The sequence below is a fragment of the Barbus barbus genome (assembly GCF_936440315.1).
Source record: "Barbus barbus genome assembly, chromosome: 15".
Classification (NCBI taxonomy): domain Eukaryota; kingdom Metazoa; phylum Chordata; class Actinopteri; order Cypriniformes; family Cyprinidae; genus Barbus; species Barbus barbus.
The window spans coordinates 16,929,062-16,946,375 of NC_136743.1; the positions used below are offsets into that span (position 1 = coordinate 16,929,062).

General features: G+C 38.5%; 1 pseudogene across 1 annotated transcript in view; it reads right to left on the reverse strand.

The window, feature by feature from the left end:
* Nucleotides 1-708: 708 nt before the first annotated feature.
* The window catches only part of LOC306881782 (glutamate receptor ionotropic, NMDA 3B-like), a 44,148-nt pseudogene continuing 27,542 nt past the window's right edge, over nt 709-17,314 (reverse strand). The window contains exons 3-9 of the transcript in view: nt 13,725-14,817; nt 12,449-12,594; nt 10,527-10,642; nt 7,182-7,333; nt 3,257-3,421; nt 2,867-2,937; nt 709-1,246 (exon numbers count right to left, since the gene is read on the reverse strand). The product of the transcript in view is annotated as a glutamate receptor ionotropic, NMDA 3B-like (transcript). The remainder of the gene's footprint in view (nt 1,247-2,866; nt 2,938-3,256; nt 3,422-7,181; nt 7,334-10,526; nt 10,643-12,448; nt 12,595-13,724; nt 14,818-17,314) is intronic.

Genomic DNA, 17,314 nt, shown 5'->3' on the forward strand with positions numbered 1-17,314 from the left:
CTTGAACCGTTTGGGCCCCATTGAAGTTCATTATATGGAGAAATGTTTTCATCAAAAACCTTAATTTCTTTTCGACTGAAGAAAGAAAGACATGGACATCTTGGATGACATGGGGGTGAGTAAATTATCAGCAAAAGTTTTTTTAAAAGTGAACTAATCCTTTAACTTGACCATGACACTGATCAAAAATCCTTTGTACCTTTCTTCCCAGAAGTTGCTAAACACCTGCCAATCAGATCAGAACTGGAGTTGTTATTTTTGCATGCAATATGCATCAGGCGTTCACTGAGCGGACTGTGGGCGGTCCGTGGGCCTGCTGTCCGGGGCATTGTTGCTTATCTCACTTAGTAATCCCATTGAATTATTTACAAAATGAAGCCATTTTCATGATGGACGTCTGTGGATGCAGATATTCACTTTGGCCAGCAGTGAATGGTTGCATTAAGTGTCTGTTCTCTGTCCAGTTGCCTTGGACTTTAAACACACACACACACACACACACACGCACACAGATAAATGCTTTCTCTCTGGAGCTGGAAGCCAGCCAGACTGCAGGATTACAAGCTGAATCTCCATCACAGAGTGTTTCATCCATCACTGCAGCACTCCAGCAGTCACTGAGAAAGGAGAAGGACTTCCCAGCTGAGAGAAGGTCCCGTATCCCCTCATATCCACTGCCTTTGTGAGTGTCCCGACACATAGCATACATCACCTCCCCCTGTTGATGTCTTTGGTCAGGGTATTGGTGTTGGTGGTGGGATTAGATGCTGAGGTTGTTTGGGATTGACTGAGTTGTTGTCTGACCAGGGTCCGCTGGAGCTCAGCTCGCCTAGCCAGGGCGGCCCTGAGCTGGCCGCGAAACTCCTCAATCCTTCCATGCAGCTCCTGCAGCTCCTCTTCCCATGGTGTTGAGAGTCCAGAACAGGCCGGGGGTGAGAGCACCAGGCTGAGACTGGGATTAGGACCGCCGTTGGAACACAACTGGGTGGGCGGGCTTCCCACCAACCCTCGTCAGCTCCTTTCTGGCCCAGTGGGCGGAGCTTGGAGTTGGTAGCTGTTGAGAGTCTCCAAGTTGAAGTGGACACGCTTGTTTTGCTCTTTGGCCTCTCGACCGGCCTTGGCGCTCTGATTGTTCCACTTGGTTGTAGAAGTGGAAGGGGAAGTCGAGGAGGTGGAGGGCGGAGGAGAAGAAGTGGAGGGTGGCAGGCGGTGGAGATTACAGTTCTCTGACAGGCACAAGGCGGGACTGAGAGGAAAACATAGCAGCAATCAGCTTTACAAGATGCAGGGACACAGCACTTCGCAAACAGACCCCACAATCAGTGGAAACACGGAGCCTCTTCAATATGCCATTAATGAAACAGCTCGCTTTTTACTGGAGAGTCCAATATTGATTTGTGTCCTTTGTGTTATAATTTCTTTCTTAGGGGTTTTTTTTTTTACATAAAACTAATTGCACACATTAGTTCTGCTTTATTACACACAGTAATATGCAAATTACAGTGTCATTAGTTCAAAATAAAGGGTGATGAGGTAATTCGGTGTCAGTCTATTATGTGACTGGCTATCTGTACATCATCATACAACTTATTGACCCTATAAAGCCTACTGTATCATATTTGATATGCAAAATTCTAAGGCCTCTAAATTACATGATCATGTAATTGATTTTGCACAATCAATAACATGAGAAGGCATGTTATTGATTGTGCAAAATCAATTACATGATCATGCAAAATCAATTAAATGATCTCTTCTGATTGATAGTTTTTACTTTTTAGCAAGCAAAAGGCATTTATAGTATATTTTACGGTGGCCGAGAGAGCTCAACGCACTGCAAATAGAAAAACACCTGCAAATTAAGAAAACAACTGTCAATTTGACAACACACACATTGCAAATACTCACAACACAAACAAATAAAGAAACGCACTGCAAATACAATTCTTTATTTGGTTGTGTTGTGAGCATTTGCAGCACCTGCTGTCAAATTGAGGAAGATGTTTTCTTGATTTGCTGGTGCTTTTTCTATTTGCATGTGTTTTCTGAAGTTGCAGCGCATTGAGCTCTCTCGGTCACCGTAATACTTTTCCATTTTTAGTATAATTTTAAAAAGCCCCAACTTCAGGCTTGACATGTGTCTGTGTGTGTGTGTGTGTGTATGTGGTTTATGAGGACACAAATTTGTATAATGACATGGGTATGACAGCGGTATTACAATATGAAGGTGGTTTATGAGGACACTGCCTATGTCCCCGTAATTCAAAAGGCTTAAAAAACATACTAAATGGTGTTTTTTTGAAAATCTAAAATTGCACAAAGTCTCCTGTGAGGGATAAGTTTAGGTGTAGGGCAATAGCACACACAGTTTGTTCAGTATAAAAACCATTACGCCTATGGAGAGTCCCCATAAACCACAAAAACCAACATGTTGTGTGTGTGTGTGCGTGCGTGCGTGTGTGTGTGTGTCTGTGTGTCTGTGTGAGTGAGAGAGAGAGACCCAGGATCACAAAACCAGTCATAAGGGTCAATTTCTCGAAATTTAGATTTATACATCATCTGAAAGCTGAATAATGAAGCTTTCCATTGATGTATGGTTTGTTAGGATAGGACAATATTTAAGCGACTTAAGACTGATTTTGTGGTCCAGGGTCACACACACACACACACACACACACACACATATTGTGTATACATAATTTTATGTCTTTACAGGGTTAAAAAAATCATGCCCATCAGAATAGACCCATAATAAATTGCTGTAATTTGAAAATAACATTAGTCTAAACTTCAATTAGGAGAATTACTACATTACATTGCACTTTTAAGAAATCTGTCAGTTTATTACGCAATAATCTTAATTTACCATCTGTCACTGCTCTCAACCTCTGATTTCCTCTCATCATCACAACCCATATTTAATGCACGGTGGATTTTCTGTAGAAAAAGAAAAAGGACACAGAACAACAGTCATATTCAGTATCTACATAATCAAATACAAGACATGCCTTCCACATATAACCTCCTGACTTGTGCTTTCAGCTTCCTATCACTAGAGGGAGCAGATGCACCTGTGTTTATGATAGCAACATGCCTTCTAAGATTTTGAATAAGATTTAAAAGAGATAAGAGTAAAATGGTAAATCCTTTAGTTAACTGGCACTACTTTAGCATTATCAGCCTTCATACACTGATCTGTTTTTGAAGCTTATTTCACCATGTTTGTCAGCTGTAGCACATGGACGCAGGCACTCACCTGACTGGTGTGGAGCCAGTATTTGAATCTCTGCTGGTGGCGGAGGTGAGGCAGGATGAATCTGAAGAAAGTGTGCTCTCCCAGCAGAGTGAGCAAAGCACCTGCCACCCCCACACACAACAGCACAAACAGCCCAGAGAAATGCTGGATACCCATCTGCAGAGTCTGCACACACACATGAACAATAATATGTAAAAAAACGAGAGAAGATCACAGTGTAACACAGCTCTGTTACTGATTGCACCTTTCCCCCTGACAATTTATCTTTTTTTATGCTGCACTGCTCAATTATTTTCAACATTGATAATAATAAGAAATGGTTCTTGAGCACCAAATCAGCCTATTAGATTCATCTCTGAAGCACCATGTGACATTTAAAGGCTGCAGCATTGCATTACAGGAATAAAATGCATTTTAAAATATATTAATATAGAAAACAGTTATATTAAATTGTAGTAATATTTCACAGCATTAATGTTTTTAACTGTATTTTTGATCAAATAAATAGAGCCTTGATATAAGAGACTTTTCAAAAACGTTTTAAAAATCTTACTGACCCTAAACCTTTAAATGGCAATGTGCTTTCCATTATTTGCTTGTTATGGATGTACAGATTATAGATATTTTTCAATTACATCTACCTACGTGACCAAGCAGTCAGTGTTTGGCTCCACTGAGAGCCATTTTTAAGAAGCTGATGACAGTTTTCTGATGATATATATATATATTTTTTGCAAGCAACCTATAAATCACCAATATTTTATTTCATAGTACAGCAAATGTTTTACCAGTGCTCTTTTTTTCTTCTGAAATGTTTAGCTCTCTACAGGTAATATAGACCTTCCAGTGCCCGAACCAATGTTATTTTCCCCTCGGGTGTTAGAAGCCCCAACATACACAAAGGAATCCATCATTTCCCTGCAATGGCTTTGATCTGGAGGGAGAAGGAGTCCTGCTGACTAGAACTAATCACAATTTTTATAAAGTATTGCTGTTATAATTGAAATGAAAGTCATGCTGACTTGGAGTAGTTGAAATGGGGAAAATATTCCACTTCTTGTCTCTCATATGTGTGGGGCATGTTTCACAATATCAGACACTCATTGGTCATCCAACACTACAGACACTGAGACCGCAGTCCCATGTTCACTCCATCACACCTCTTCTGTGAGTGTGTTCATTCTTAACACATAACAGGATTGGCTACAGCCCTTTATCATGATGTCACTTTCCAAGAGAGTGTTATGGGGATAGTGGCTAAATGCACATGCATACATATGCATACATGCTGTTGGTCAGATGAAGTGCTCACTGCACTTCATGTTGGCTGCTCTGATTTCATTAAAATAATGCAGTAACAATTTACAGTAAGATTCTATATGTTAAGATTAGGATTGCATCATTTAAGTATTTTGAATTCATATGAATTAAAGAACAATAGTTTATTTGTAAATTAGAATAACTTTTTATTACTATGTACTAACCTTTAAATTAATCATTTGATACAATGCATTTAGTGTGTACAAATATGTACAAACTTGTATTAAAAACACCTGCATGTAAATACATTTGTAACTCATTTTAACCCACCCTAAGCCTAACAATACCACGAAACCTGTCCTTAACCTTACTATCCCATCTCAATAGCAATAAAAGTGTTTCGTAATACAACATTAATACAAGAAGTGTATTGCCCCCAATTGTTTTTTTTTTTGCATAGTAGAAGCATCTAATATTAAAAAAAGATTAATAAATGCTGTGAAATGCATGACTCTTGTGAAACAGAGGTACACTTTAGCATACTTTAAAAAGAGCATTTATAAAGGAAATAATAGCAACACTAGTAACACTTTACAGTAGGGTTTCAAACTACATTAGTTGACATGAACTAACAAGGAAAACACTTCTGCAGCATCTATTAATATTAATCAGTGTTAATTTCTACATTTACTAATATATATTTAAAATCAAAGTTGCATTTCTTACAATTAATCAATGCACTGTGAACTAACATGAACAATAAACAATTATATTTTTACATGCACATTAACAAAGATAATTAAATTCTAATAAATTCATTGTTAGTTCAGGCATTAACTAATGTTAACAAATGGGACCTTACTGTGAAGTGTAACCGAAATACTTCAAAATAATATACTTATTATAAGTGTGAACTAAATTTAAACTGCCTAAAGTACAGACAGACATTTAAAGTAAACTAAACTTTAACGTCATATCTGTTAAAACTTGTGTCATGATATTTGGGAAGTCGTGGCCTAATGGTTAGAGAGTCGGACTCGTAATCCAAAGGTTGCGGGTTCGAGTCTCGGGCCGGCAGGGATTGTAGGTGGGGGGAGTGAATGTCCAGCGCTCTCTCCACCCTCAATACCACGACTGAGGTGCCCTTGAGCAAGGCACCGAACCCCCAACTGCTCCCCGGACGCCGCAGCATAAATGGCTGCCCACTGCTCCGGGTGTGTGTTCACGGTGTGTGTGTGTTCACGGTGTGTGTGTGTTCACTGCTGTGCACGTTGGATGGGTTAAATGCAGAGCATGAATTCCGAGTATGGCAGTATGTCACTTCACTTTGTATTTGTGATTACAAGATGAAGTTGAAATTTAGTACATTTAAAATATATTAAATTTAACTGTAACATCGAATAACACATTACAATTAGAATAAATATAATCAAGCACTCTACACATGCTTTAGTACTGTTAGTCAACAGATCAAAATGTGTACTTCTTTAAGGTATATTAAAATTAAAGATGCACATGAAAAGTATAATGAAAGTGTACTCCCCTCCCCTTAAGTGGCTTTTTATTTCATTAATATTATCTGCAAATACAGTTTTTTTTATATACATTTAAGATTAGATGTGCACATTCAATACAATTATACATAGCTATTTTCACAAGGGTGCACTTAATGGATTAACCTTTTTTTGTAAAGTGTTACCTTCAATCCTGCTATTTAAAAAAAATAGTAAAAATTCTTCCACATAAAGCTTCGAAGGTACTCTTTTAGACAAATATGTATTTGTCTTTGGCTTTATACACTCTCTTGGCACAAAAACCAAATAAGTGCTTTTGCTGTGAACAACAAAGTACTATTAAGGAACAAATTCTGGCATTTGTTTATTCATCATTTATTTATTCATTTATTTTGAGAGTACGCCACATGCAGCACTTAATGTTGGATTGTCTTTTTCTTTCAACCCTGCATCTTTGTATCTGGCTACAACCCAAGATTCTGTTTGAAGAACTCTGACTAATTTAATTAAGACTGAATTACACTGAGGAGATAAAATGCCGCTTTTTGCATTTGAAGCTCCTTCTATAAACAGCACTAGAATAAACATTCAAAGGGGGCGACTGACTGCGAGGACCTCACAGTCGATCCTGTCCGCTTGTTTGGAGAATTTATTGCACAGCAAAGTAGTGGTTTTACAGCGCGGTGTCTGTGGTGACAGGACAGCTTGGCTCCAGAGCAAGAGAGAGGGGGAGCGTGAGATGAGTTCCAGCTGGCACAGGGGCCGAAAACAAATGTCATTGCTCATGAAGTCCCCCATTCATAACCACAGCTAGGTAATGAAGGCAGACTGTACGAGACAATGTCTTACAGGAGCGCTACAACTCCTGGGAGGTTATTGACTGAAGCTGCATTGATGGAGTGCGCTGGCGGCTGCTACTCACAGCCTCAGGTGTGCGGGGCGGTATGGCTGACACGGTGGCCCAACGTCGCTCTGACAGAAAGGCTATTAAACTGCAGGAGACAGTAATTCCAAACAAAAGGATTTTTCAGGGGGAAAAGAGCTCAAAGAAGAACTTGGTCAAGGGCAGAAGCCGCTCGCACACCTGTGAACAAAAAGACACGCGCACACATATTCTGCACACTCTCAGACTGTCTTTTTTGATGGCTCACCTCTGTCACAGCAAAAACCCTCTTTCCACAGGGAACCACTTTATACCATTTGTCGTGCAGCATGTCCATGTAACCATCAGACTTGTAGCGGCTGACATATTCAGACATGTTGCGAGTGAGAGGGGAGTTCTGGGGCAGCCCGATTCCGTATCCTGAAAGCACAAAGAATAACAAAACAACAATTTTATACATACAGCTCAGCTTGACCCATGCATGCCTGTGGGGTTTTGTTAAAGAGACCATCCACATTCTAGTGTGAATTGATTCTTCTATTATTGATATGTCAGAGAACCTTGAGAAGGAACAGACAAGTTATTCAGTATGCTAGTCAGCACCTAAAAATAAGTGTACTTCTTTAGGGATTATTAATAGGCACAGTTTAATAATTATTAATTAATTATTAATAGGCACATTTTAAAGGCACAGTTCACCCAAAAAAAAAAAAATTTTTTTTTTTAAATTTAGGATTACATTACTTGCTCACCAAAGGATCCTCTGTAGTGAATGGGTGCCGTCAGAATGAGAATTCAAACATCTGATAAAAACATTACAATAATCCACAAGTAATCCACACAACTCCTGTCCATCAATTACCATCTAGTGAAATGAAAAGCTTGTTTGTAATAAATTAGTACAAACTGGTGCTTTTGGCTAAAATATGAGTGCTCTAACCATAATATTGATTTTTCCAATAAAAAAGCAATCTCTTATGAATCAGGAGAGAAATATGCACAAATCCAAGTGAAAACAGCTCAAAGCAGTTGTAAACAAACATGTTGGTGGAGGAGAAATGTGAGGAGAACATGGGATGGACTTTTTAAGATGGAAGATGCATTAATGCATTTTGGACTATTATTTTGGTCAGAAGCGGCAGTTAAAACACCCAAATAATGGATTTGTTTACTACAAACATGCAGATTTTCACTTCACAAGGTGTTAATTGATGGACAGGAATCGTGTGGATTACTTGTGGATTATTGCGATGTTTTTATCAGCTGTTTGAACTCTCATTCTGACGGCACCCATTCACTGGTGAGCAAGTGATGTAATGCTAAATTTCTCCAAATCTGTTCCAATAAAGAAACTCATCTACATCTTGGATGGTCTGTAAAACAGATGGAGTAAATTTTCAGCAATTTTTTATTTTTGGGTGAATTATTCCTTTAAGTATGTTAAGAGATGGTCATGAAAGTGTACTCTTTAAGTCCACTTACTGTAAGTGGACTTTATTTAATTATTGATATTGTATCTGCAAGTACAGTTTTAAAAAAAATATATACTCTTGAGATTTGAAAAACACTACACATGCACATTTAACTCAATCGAGTGTACTTATTTTCCACAAGGGGAAACCTAATGCATTAACATGATCAAATTGAACCTTCCTGTAACCTGTTAACTTCAATGCTCTGAACAATACTCTGACAAAGTTTTGAACATACTCTTTTTAAGACAAACATATGAATTTTCTTTTGCAAGAATATCAAAACAACTTGACACAAAAAGCTCAGATGGATCAATTATGCGGTGGGCTTTTGTTAAAGATACCATCCACATTCTAGTGTGAATTGATACCTCTATTATTGATATGTCAGAGAGCCTTGAGAAGGAACAATCATGAATCTTTGGCACCCTGTGCCAGTGCACCGTAGACAGAGTGTCTGTCATTGTGGCGTCTCTGCAGCCAGGCAGCTGGAGAGATACGAGCACAACTCTGACATCCACAAATTTCATCAAAGCCCTCGCCTCACCGGCAAACCCACACATCACTCCTGGCAAGCAATCCCTCCCCTCCTTTCAGCACGTGGCACAACATCCCTTGCATCCTGATAAACTTCTGTCCTCTCCTACTGAGTTGCACCGCTGTATTTTACTCCGTCTTCTACAACCAATAAATGTGTGCTGTTGAACTCTTTGAAGAGGGGGTACCAGCGGGCTGCTGGAATATTCTAATGGAGTGGATCCAGGCAGTCATAAAATGTGCTGTGGAAACTAATACAATAAGGGATTTTCCAGCAGCGTTAAAAGGACATGGTCCACTCTAAAGAGACGGTTTCTACTGAAGGCTGTTCTTTCAATTTGAGCAAAGCCTATGAATTGAACTGATGCCTGTGGGGAATGTCAAAAGTACCATAATTCAGTACCAAATCACGACAAAAATTGGGAACAAAAATCTATCTATCTATCTATCTATCTATCTATCTATCTATCTATCTATCTATCTATCTATCTATCTATCTATCTATCTATCTATCTATCTATCTATCTATCTATCTATCGAAAGAATTAACTATGCTATAATTAACTATGTAGCTTTATAACTATGTAAAATTATAACTATATTTTTAACTGTAATAATTAAAATTTAGTTTTGTTATTTACAAATATGTATTTTACCATGCGTATAATCTGTGAATTTGATCAATTTAACAGATATTAAAAATATTTTTAATATAAAATTAAATTAATTACAATTTGTATAAAAGTTTATATAAATGTATCTATTTATCTATATAATTACAGACAGACAGATGAGAATTAACTATTTTATAACTTTATCAACTATATACCTTTTTAATTGTTGTAATTTAAATTTAGTTAATGTCTGTATTTAAAATTACATTTTATATTTATATAATCTATAAATGTTATAAATCTGACAGATGGTAAAATAAATATTTAAATACAAAAATACCTTTAAAGTAATTACAAAAAGTATCTCTCTATCTATTTCTCTATCTAACTGTCTGTCTGTCTCTCACATTCAGTGAAATGTCATAATTCACAACACCAATTTCTATACTGCTGCAAAAACTAATATGCTACTCAACACAGTGACAACCTAATATGCCTGACTCCTTTTTTTCACCTGCATGGTTTGATTATGCACCTCGCTGTTTACAGGTTTTACAGACCCTGACGGAGCTGTCCATTTCAGGCCAGCAGACGTGATTACGATGGTTTAGTCTTGATCAACCATCTAATAAAAACTGGCTCAAAGGCGTAAGGGAAGCTTTTGGCAGATAGCAGGGAAAATTCATATGCATGCAGCAGGAGATAACATCCGGATGAGAGGTGTGGACACGCCTGGGTGACTGCCATGAAACCCATCTACACCCTGTAATAGCTTTCCTTTATTAAATGACATGTGTCAAACTTGACTTGCTTCTTAATGTGGGGTGGAATTCTAATAGTGTATGTGTAGAAAGTGTTACAAACACACTGTGCCCTTTCAGGGAACAACTTCACAGGCTTTTGTAAGCTAATATAATTCAATACGGCATGGCCAGAGGTGCTAGACTCCTCAAAGACAGCAATATGTCTCAGTGGCACAAGGGTCCTTACCTTCAATAGCAAACGGTTTTCCTACAGTCAGGAGCTTGCAGTCGGCATCAATGGACACCTCGTAGTCCAGCAAAGCCTTATCCATGATGAAGGCATCTAGCTGAGGGGGATCTGTCCTTCAACACACAGAGGAGGATAGTCAGAGCCAAACAAAACAGACACCGCCAGCCAAACATAAGCTAATTGCTACTGACTTTAAATTACTTGAAAAGTTGATTACAATAAGCCTGAACCAAACCCAAACCCTGCAGCTATAAACTGCTTAAATCTTCTGACTTTAGTCAGATTTACTGAATAGAAAGTGCTTTTTAGCGTACTATGTGTGTAACCTTCCCCGCAGACATCTTTTTTTCAAACAATCTTTGAGTAGTTTGCTCCAGCATTTTGTATCTTTATAAAAGCACATTGCAAAGATTGTTTCCATATAGAGGTTTATAGTGTAACCTATTAATAAGGGAAGCAAAATAAATACATGCTGCTTTAGCTAATAACAGTGGCTAATAATTGTGTTCAGTAAAGCCAATTACAAAAACATCATCCCAAAATGAAAACAAAAATATGTCAAAAACTTTGCATTATGCATCCTGCTTCATATGGGAATACAAGTTTGGTGAACTCTGAACTGTGGATTTTTCCATTTTTCGAAAGTACTATTTGTCATTTGTGATTTATTATTTATTAAAACAAAAACCCTAGAGCATGACATCATATCCTGTTAGCTGTTTATCTCGGAAGAAATGTTGAATTCTTAATGTCTAGTGTGAGGCGATGCTTGCTCATCAGCTGACCTCTATTTTACCTCAAGTGGGACAGAAAATAAAGTGAAGGAAAATTTTGCAGGATCAAACTAAGACTCTAATGCAACGTGTTATAAAGGAAAAAAACTGTCCGGATGCTTGTCTTAAAAAATCTCACCCCTAAGAATAGCTTCAAACTATGGCTGCGATCATAACTCTAAAAATGCTGACCATGTAAGGTGTCTCCTGTGAATCGAACAGAAGGATTTCTGACATGGAAGAAAACCGCTGTCAATCATAAAAGACAGGAAGTACAAAGCAAAATACAGCACTATGTGGGAGCCTGAATCTGAGGATGAATCGCTGTGTGTGTGTTGGCGCACGCCTGCAAGCGTACGTTTGCCGGAGAATTTTCTGTTTTCTCAGAAGAAAACCTTTGGCCTCATTCAGCAAGTTTAGATTTGACTTGAGAGTGACTGCTTCTCTTCTCAGCTTGGAGTCTGCAGCAGTCCCTGTTCTTTCAGGGATGAATGGAAAGCCAGACTACAGACAGAGAGCCTGGAGAGCAGACACTTGTTGCTGTCGACTCGGTTTGTTTAAACTGAGTGAGCAGGATGGTGCGCATAATTCCTCTTGAAAGAGGAATAATATTGATGGTGCATCATACAAAACAGATCCACAGCGGTTTCAGCAGCTCTTGAGGGTGAGAACTGATCGTTGGCCTCTTATTGTGACCCTATTTATTGTTGTAGTATGCGCCTGCAGCCTTTGGACTGCTTGTTGTCTGTCTCCAGTAGCACCGTGCAATTACGGAGCTCAATTTCCCTTTAGGCTTTTTTCAAGATGCCCATCTCCTGTTAAAGTTTTATTTGTTTTCTGCTTGTTGTGCTCCTGCTCAGCACCACTTGATGTTATTGAGTTAAAGGAATATGAATGTGTCTTTGTGAGCGCAAGTGTTTAAGATGATAGCTTTCTAAATACACTTTATTGCAAGTGTTTTTCATTCAAACGAAAAAGGCTGTTTAGAAATTCAGTTTGATCATTTCATTAGATTTACCACTCTCTCTCTCACTCTCTCTCTCTCTCTCTCGCTCTCTCTTTTACCGTTATCTTTTCATTGGACTTTCCACTGCTACGTTCAATCCCCTGTTATCTTTTGTTTCTCTCCTGGGTCCAAACACTTACTTGAGTGTAGAGACTCCATCCGGAGTGGTGGGCTTGTTGAAGCGCCTCATGTACTCATGCATCTCAGGAAAGCTCTTTTTCACATAGTCCTCAGCACTGCTCTCTCGAACTGTGCCGAAGCGAAACCCCAGAGACGGGTGATGGAGCTTGAAAAGAGCAATGAAATGTGAATTGATTGTGTGAGAAAGGTTTAAAAACAAACTCCAAAAAAGTTCCGTGGTAATACCGTAGTTTTTTTAACCATGGTGCACTCATGTTTTTGTGGACACGTACCATATACACTGCTGTTTAAAAGCTTAGGGTATTTTTAAATACTTTTATTGAGCAAAGATGCATTAAATTGATCAAAAGAGATGGATGATTTCAAATAAATGCTGTTCTTTTTAACTTTCTATTCATTAAAGAATCCTGAAGAAAAATATAAATTAAAACCGCTATTTTAAATTGCAATATTATTTCACAATATTACCGTTTTTACTGTATTTTTGATCAAATAAATGTAGCCTTGGTGAGCATAAGAGACTTCTTAAAAAGAGGACTCCAGATTACAAATGGTAGTGTCTGTATATACACTACTGTACAAAAGTCTTAGGCCATTAGTATTTTCACCAAAACAAAATGGTTTTAAGCCAGTTATATCTTTTGCTGTTATGTGTCAGTGGGAAATATTAGTTTACATTTCCAAACATTCCTTCTGCCATTAATTGTAATAATACAGTGAAATTTTTGTATGCACAAGGTGTCTGACAACAGCCAGTGCTCCACACAGAGATCTGATCTCATTATCATCCATTCTGTATGGAATGACATGAACAAACTGAGACAGACTAAATCCAGAAGAACTGTGGCAACATCTCCAAGATGCTTCAAGAGACCTACCTGCAAAGCTACAGTACTGTGAAAAGTTTTAGGCACTTGTGTAAAAATGCTTTAGTGAGGATGCAAAAATACTGTCATAAATATAATTGATGTGTATGTATGTATGTGTATGTGTATGTATGTGCATACAAAAATTTCACTGGATTATTACAATTAAAGGCAAAAAGAATGTTTGGAAATGTAAACTGAAATTTCCTACTGACACACTACAGCAAAAGATAGAAATAACTGGCCCAGTTTGTTGGTGAAAATACTAATGGCCTAAGACATTTGCACAGTAGTGTATATGTACAACATTTTTATTTTAAGGGATACATATTACAACACAGTCTAAATAAAGCACTAAACAAAAATATTTGTGTATTTCACCTCTTCAGGATGAAATGCAGTGTTTTACCTTGACATCATGAATCCCTGACACCTCCTCAAAGGTCTTCTCCCCCACCATGACAGCTGCTAGGTTGGCTGTGTAACTGGACAGAACCAGCAGGCAAAATATGGCCCAAAGGTTCATAAGGAAGCGGCCTGTCCAGCACTTTGGAGTTTTACTGGCAACGGCTCGGCCGAACAGAATGGCGTAGCAGAGGTTCAGTGCAGATGAGTAAGAAAAGACCCTGATGCGGTTGCGTCCGTGTGGGGTCATGCCAAACGGACTGTTCCACTCGTAAAGTGTGATAAAAAGGGCTGTGATATGCAGTGCAACAAAGATGCCAACCCACATGGACCAGTGAAGCGGCCACATGAAGGCACCGATGGGTGCAGCCGTGTCCTTGCTCCGCACCAGGATCCCGAGACTGGTGGAGAAGAAGGGGCTGGTGAAGTCTATCACTCGGCTTCGAGCGGAGTTGATGCTAAAGCTGGTGACGGCCATGTCCGCAACGCCACTGAGCAGGTCACCCACCAACCCAGTCCATCTACCTCCTTTCCATGCCCCGTATTTCCCATCGCCTACGATGTAAAGGTCAAACTGGAAGTGCATGTCCTCTGCTAACTTCTCCAGCAGGTCGATGCAGTATCCATAGCAGCATTTCCGCATGTCATTTGGCAGTGAACTGCTGTTAGTTTGCTCCAGCTCTCTGAACAGCTGGTTGAGGACTTCCGAGCTGTTAGTTTGAGGGTCAAGGCACAGCTGACCCGCCGGACATTGTCCCTCCTCATCCACCTCCCGCGTGAACACAAACGGGTGCTCGACCAAGGTCACGACCCGCAATCTGCTCCCCGCCACTGGGAGTCCTGCTTGCCAGCGGCCGCCAAGCCTGATCTCTGGGCCATCCTCCCGGTGGTGTTGGGTCATGCCTGGCCACAGGCCCTGCTCTTCCAATTCCAGACGGCCCGACTGCCAGCTTGCCACGGTCACCCAACTCGGCTGGCCCAAAGGGTCTCGCTGTAGACTCCATATGTGGAAGCGCTGGGAGGTAAGGACCCTGGAGAGGGAGCGCTGCACTCGCACCGGGCCTGTCAGCCCCGTGAAAGAAGTGTTCGACAAGAACCTGAGCACAGCAGGAACATGAGCATTGCGAGGAGAATTTATATGCATCCAGCAAAAGCAAAGACAGTGATGAGATGACAGAGAAAAATTCTGCTGAATCTCTAGCGAACTGAATCCTACACATGAGTTAGGGGAGATAACTAGTGAAAACAAGAGAAAGGAATAAAAGTAGTGTACAAAAGTCATACTACATAGGAAATAGAGCTAGCGGTGAAAATAAAAAGCAAGTTTAGTTATTTTAAGTTTATATACTGTTCATATGATTGATTATTGACGATTGATTTTAATTGGTTTATATGGATTAAGTACAGTAATTCCAGTGTTGCTGATTGCATTAGTTTCATATCAAATATGACAAAATTATTTTACCTTTGAAGCTACTGTAGCAGATTTGATACACATGCCTCTAAATTGTTAATATGTTTAAAACTTTAATGAAAAACCTTTTATATGCAATCTACTACTGTACTTGCCTTCTGCTCTCTGATTGTTAGCTCATACTTTTCTAGTAAGTAAAAGGCCTTTTAGTATAAATCTAAAAACATCAGGTTGTGATATATGGGTATTTTATAATTTTATATTTTATAAAGTGACAAACATTTACTGGACTGAAGCAACTTAGGTTTACTTGATTATCCATACATAATTTCTTTTAGAAAAATCAAGCATTTATTTGTCCATCTCTCAATCCTCATTGCATTAGACTGCATTATATGGTTATCCCACCACAATAAAAACTACAGAGCTTAAGTCATAAAAAAATAATTTAAATATAATCTTACAACAACATATTATTGGGAGATCTAGACTGACAACTGACAATTATAAGTTTTTTTTTTTTTTTTTTCCAAGTAGTCTGCAACAATGTTATAAAAATCTTATTTAACACTTTGGGCCTGTTTGGGAGTTTTTTCCCCCTTCTTAATTCTCCTATATATCATACTACATGAGCAATAAAAGCCTGATCAAATATGATACTCACCAAAAAAAAAAAAAAAAAACCTACATATCCAAACCTTTTTTTTTAGTCTACAGTTTCAATATATAGTTCCATATAAAAATAGATACTAATGTTTCATATTTCAGGCATTGCAGCGTTAAGCCCACTATAACTGCAGGTGATTCATTCAAAACCAATGAGTTTTTGTGGGTGTTTTACAAAAAATTTACATAAATTAAATTGATCAAAACAAGACCAGCTAAGAGTTAAAAATGTCAGCCTTGTGTGAAAATGCTATTTGCTCAGTCGATCGCGTGCTTAAATACAGCAGCAGAAGCAGCACAGGAACTCAGTTTGCGCTCAGCGCTCAGGGAATCTGCATCTCACAGGCATGGCACGTTTTGTTGAATGACCACAGAGAACAGCCTCTGATTCACAAAATGTACTTACAAATGCAGACGTAAGGCGCAGTTTACCATTTTTGTGTAACTGATGATTTAAATCCATTAATCCCTGTATATGAGTGAGAGAATACGTGGACCACTGAATCCATGAAGCAACATTTGGTCATCAATAAAGAATCTTGCTTGATTAATCATTCAAAATATATATATATATAATTGGTCACTGCAGTAATTATTATAGTGAAAATGTTAGAAAATGTGTAATAATAATAATAAATACAAACATTTATTAGTAGCATATTTATGTTTATGTAGTATGACTTTATTCCCTATGGAAAACAAAAGGAGTTCAAAATGTTCATTTGAAAATGTCCATAGACTGAAAATGTTTGGTGTTGTGTGCATGTGCAAGTTAAATAAGGATTTGAACCCAGGTCCCCTTGCATACTAAACGAAAATTACACCTCTAGACTATCTTGTCTCACTGTCACAGAAAAAAGTGCCACAACTGTCATATAGTGCCCTCAGAAAAAATAAATAAGGCACATGGTGCGTCTGCCAAGATTTAAATAATTATTTCTTATTCAAGAGCACCAGCTTTTCAAACGAACATTCCAAAATGTTTCATCTTAAATTCTCAAACAATATTTTTCACAGCAGGAGAAAAGAATAAGAACAGAAGGAAATATAGATCACTCTTGAAGCACACAAGGGTTTCTTCAAAGGCATAAGGACAGAAGGGCAGGATTATGACCTGAGTAACGTGAATCACACTAAATCTTTTGAACCAATATATGACCTTTGACAGCCAATGTATTTAACCGCACAGCTGCCACCATATTAGTTCTGTTAACATCCATCAGAGAGTAGTAAACAAACAAATAAATAAATAGAGCTTGGTTTATAGGTTTATAGGTCCCTATGTGTCACTCCGGATATTATACTCTTATGCTGTTCTGCATAGATCACATAATTGTGATTCCTTACACAGCCTAGCCACACTGCTTTTATGGCAAAATGAATGCCATGAATTAGTTCAATGATCGATTTTCGTCAATAAATCAGCTGAGGATGTAGAGTAGTCAAAGGGCTGCTGGGCAATGTCTGGGTCACGGAGGGAAGATGAAAAATCCAGAGTGAAAGAGGCTTGTGAT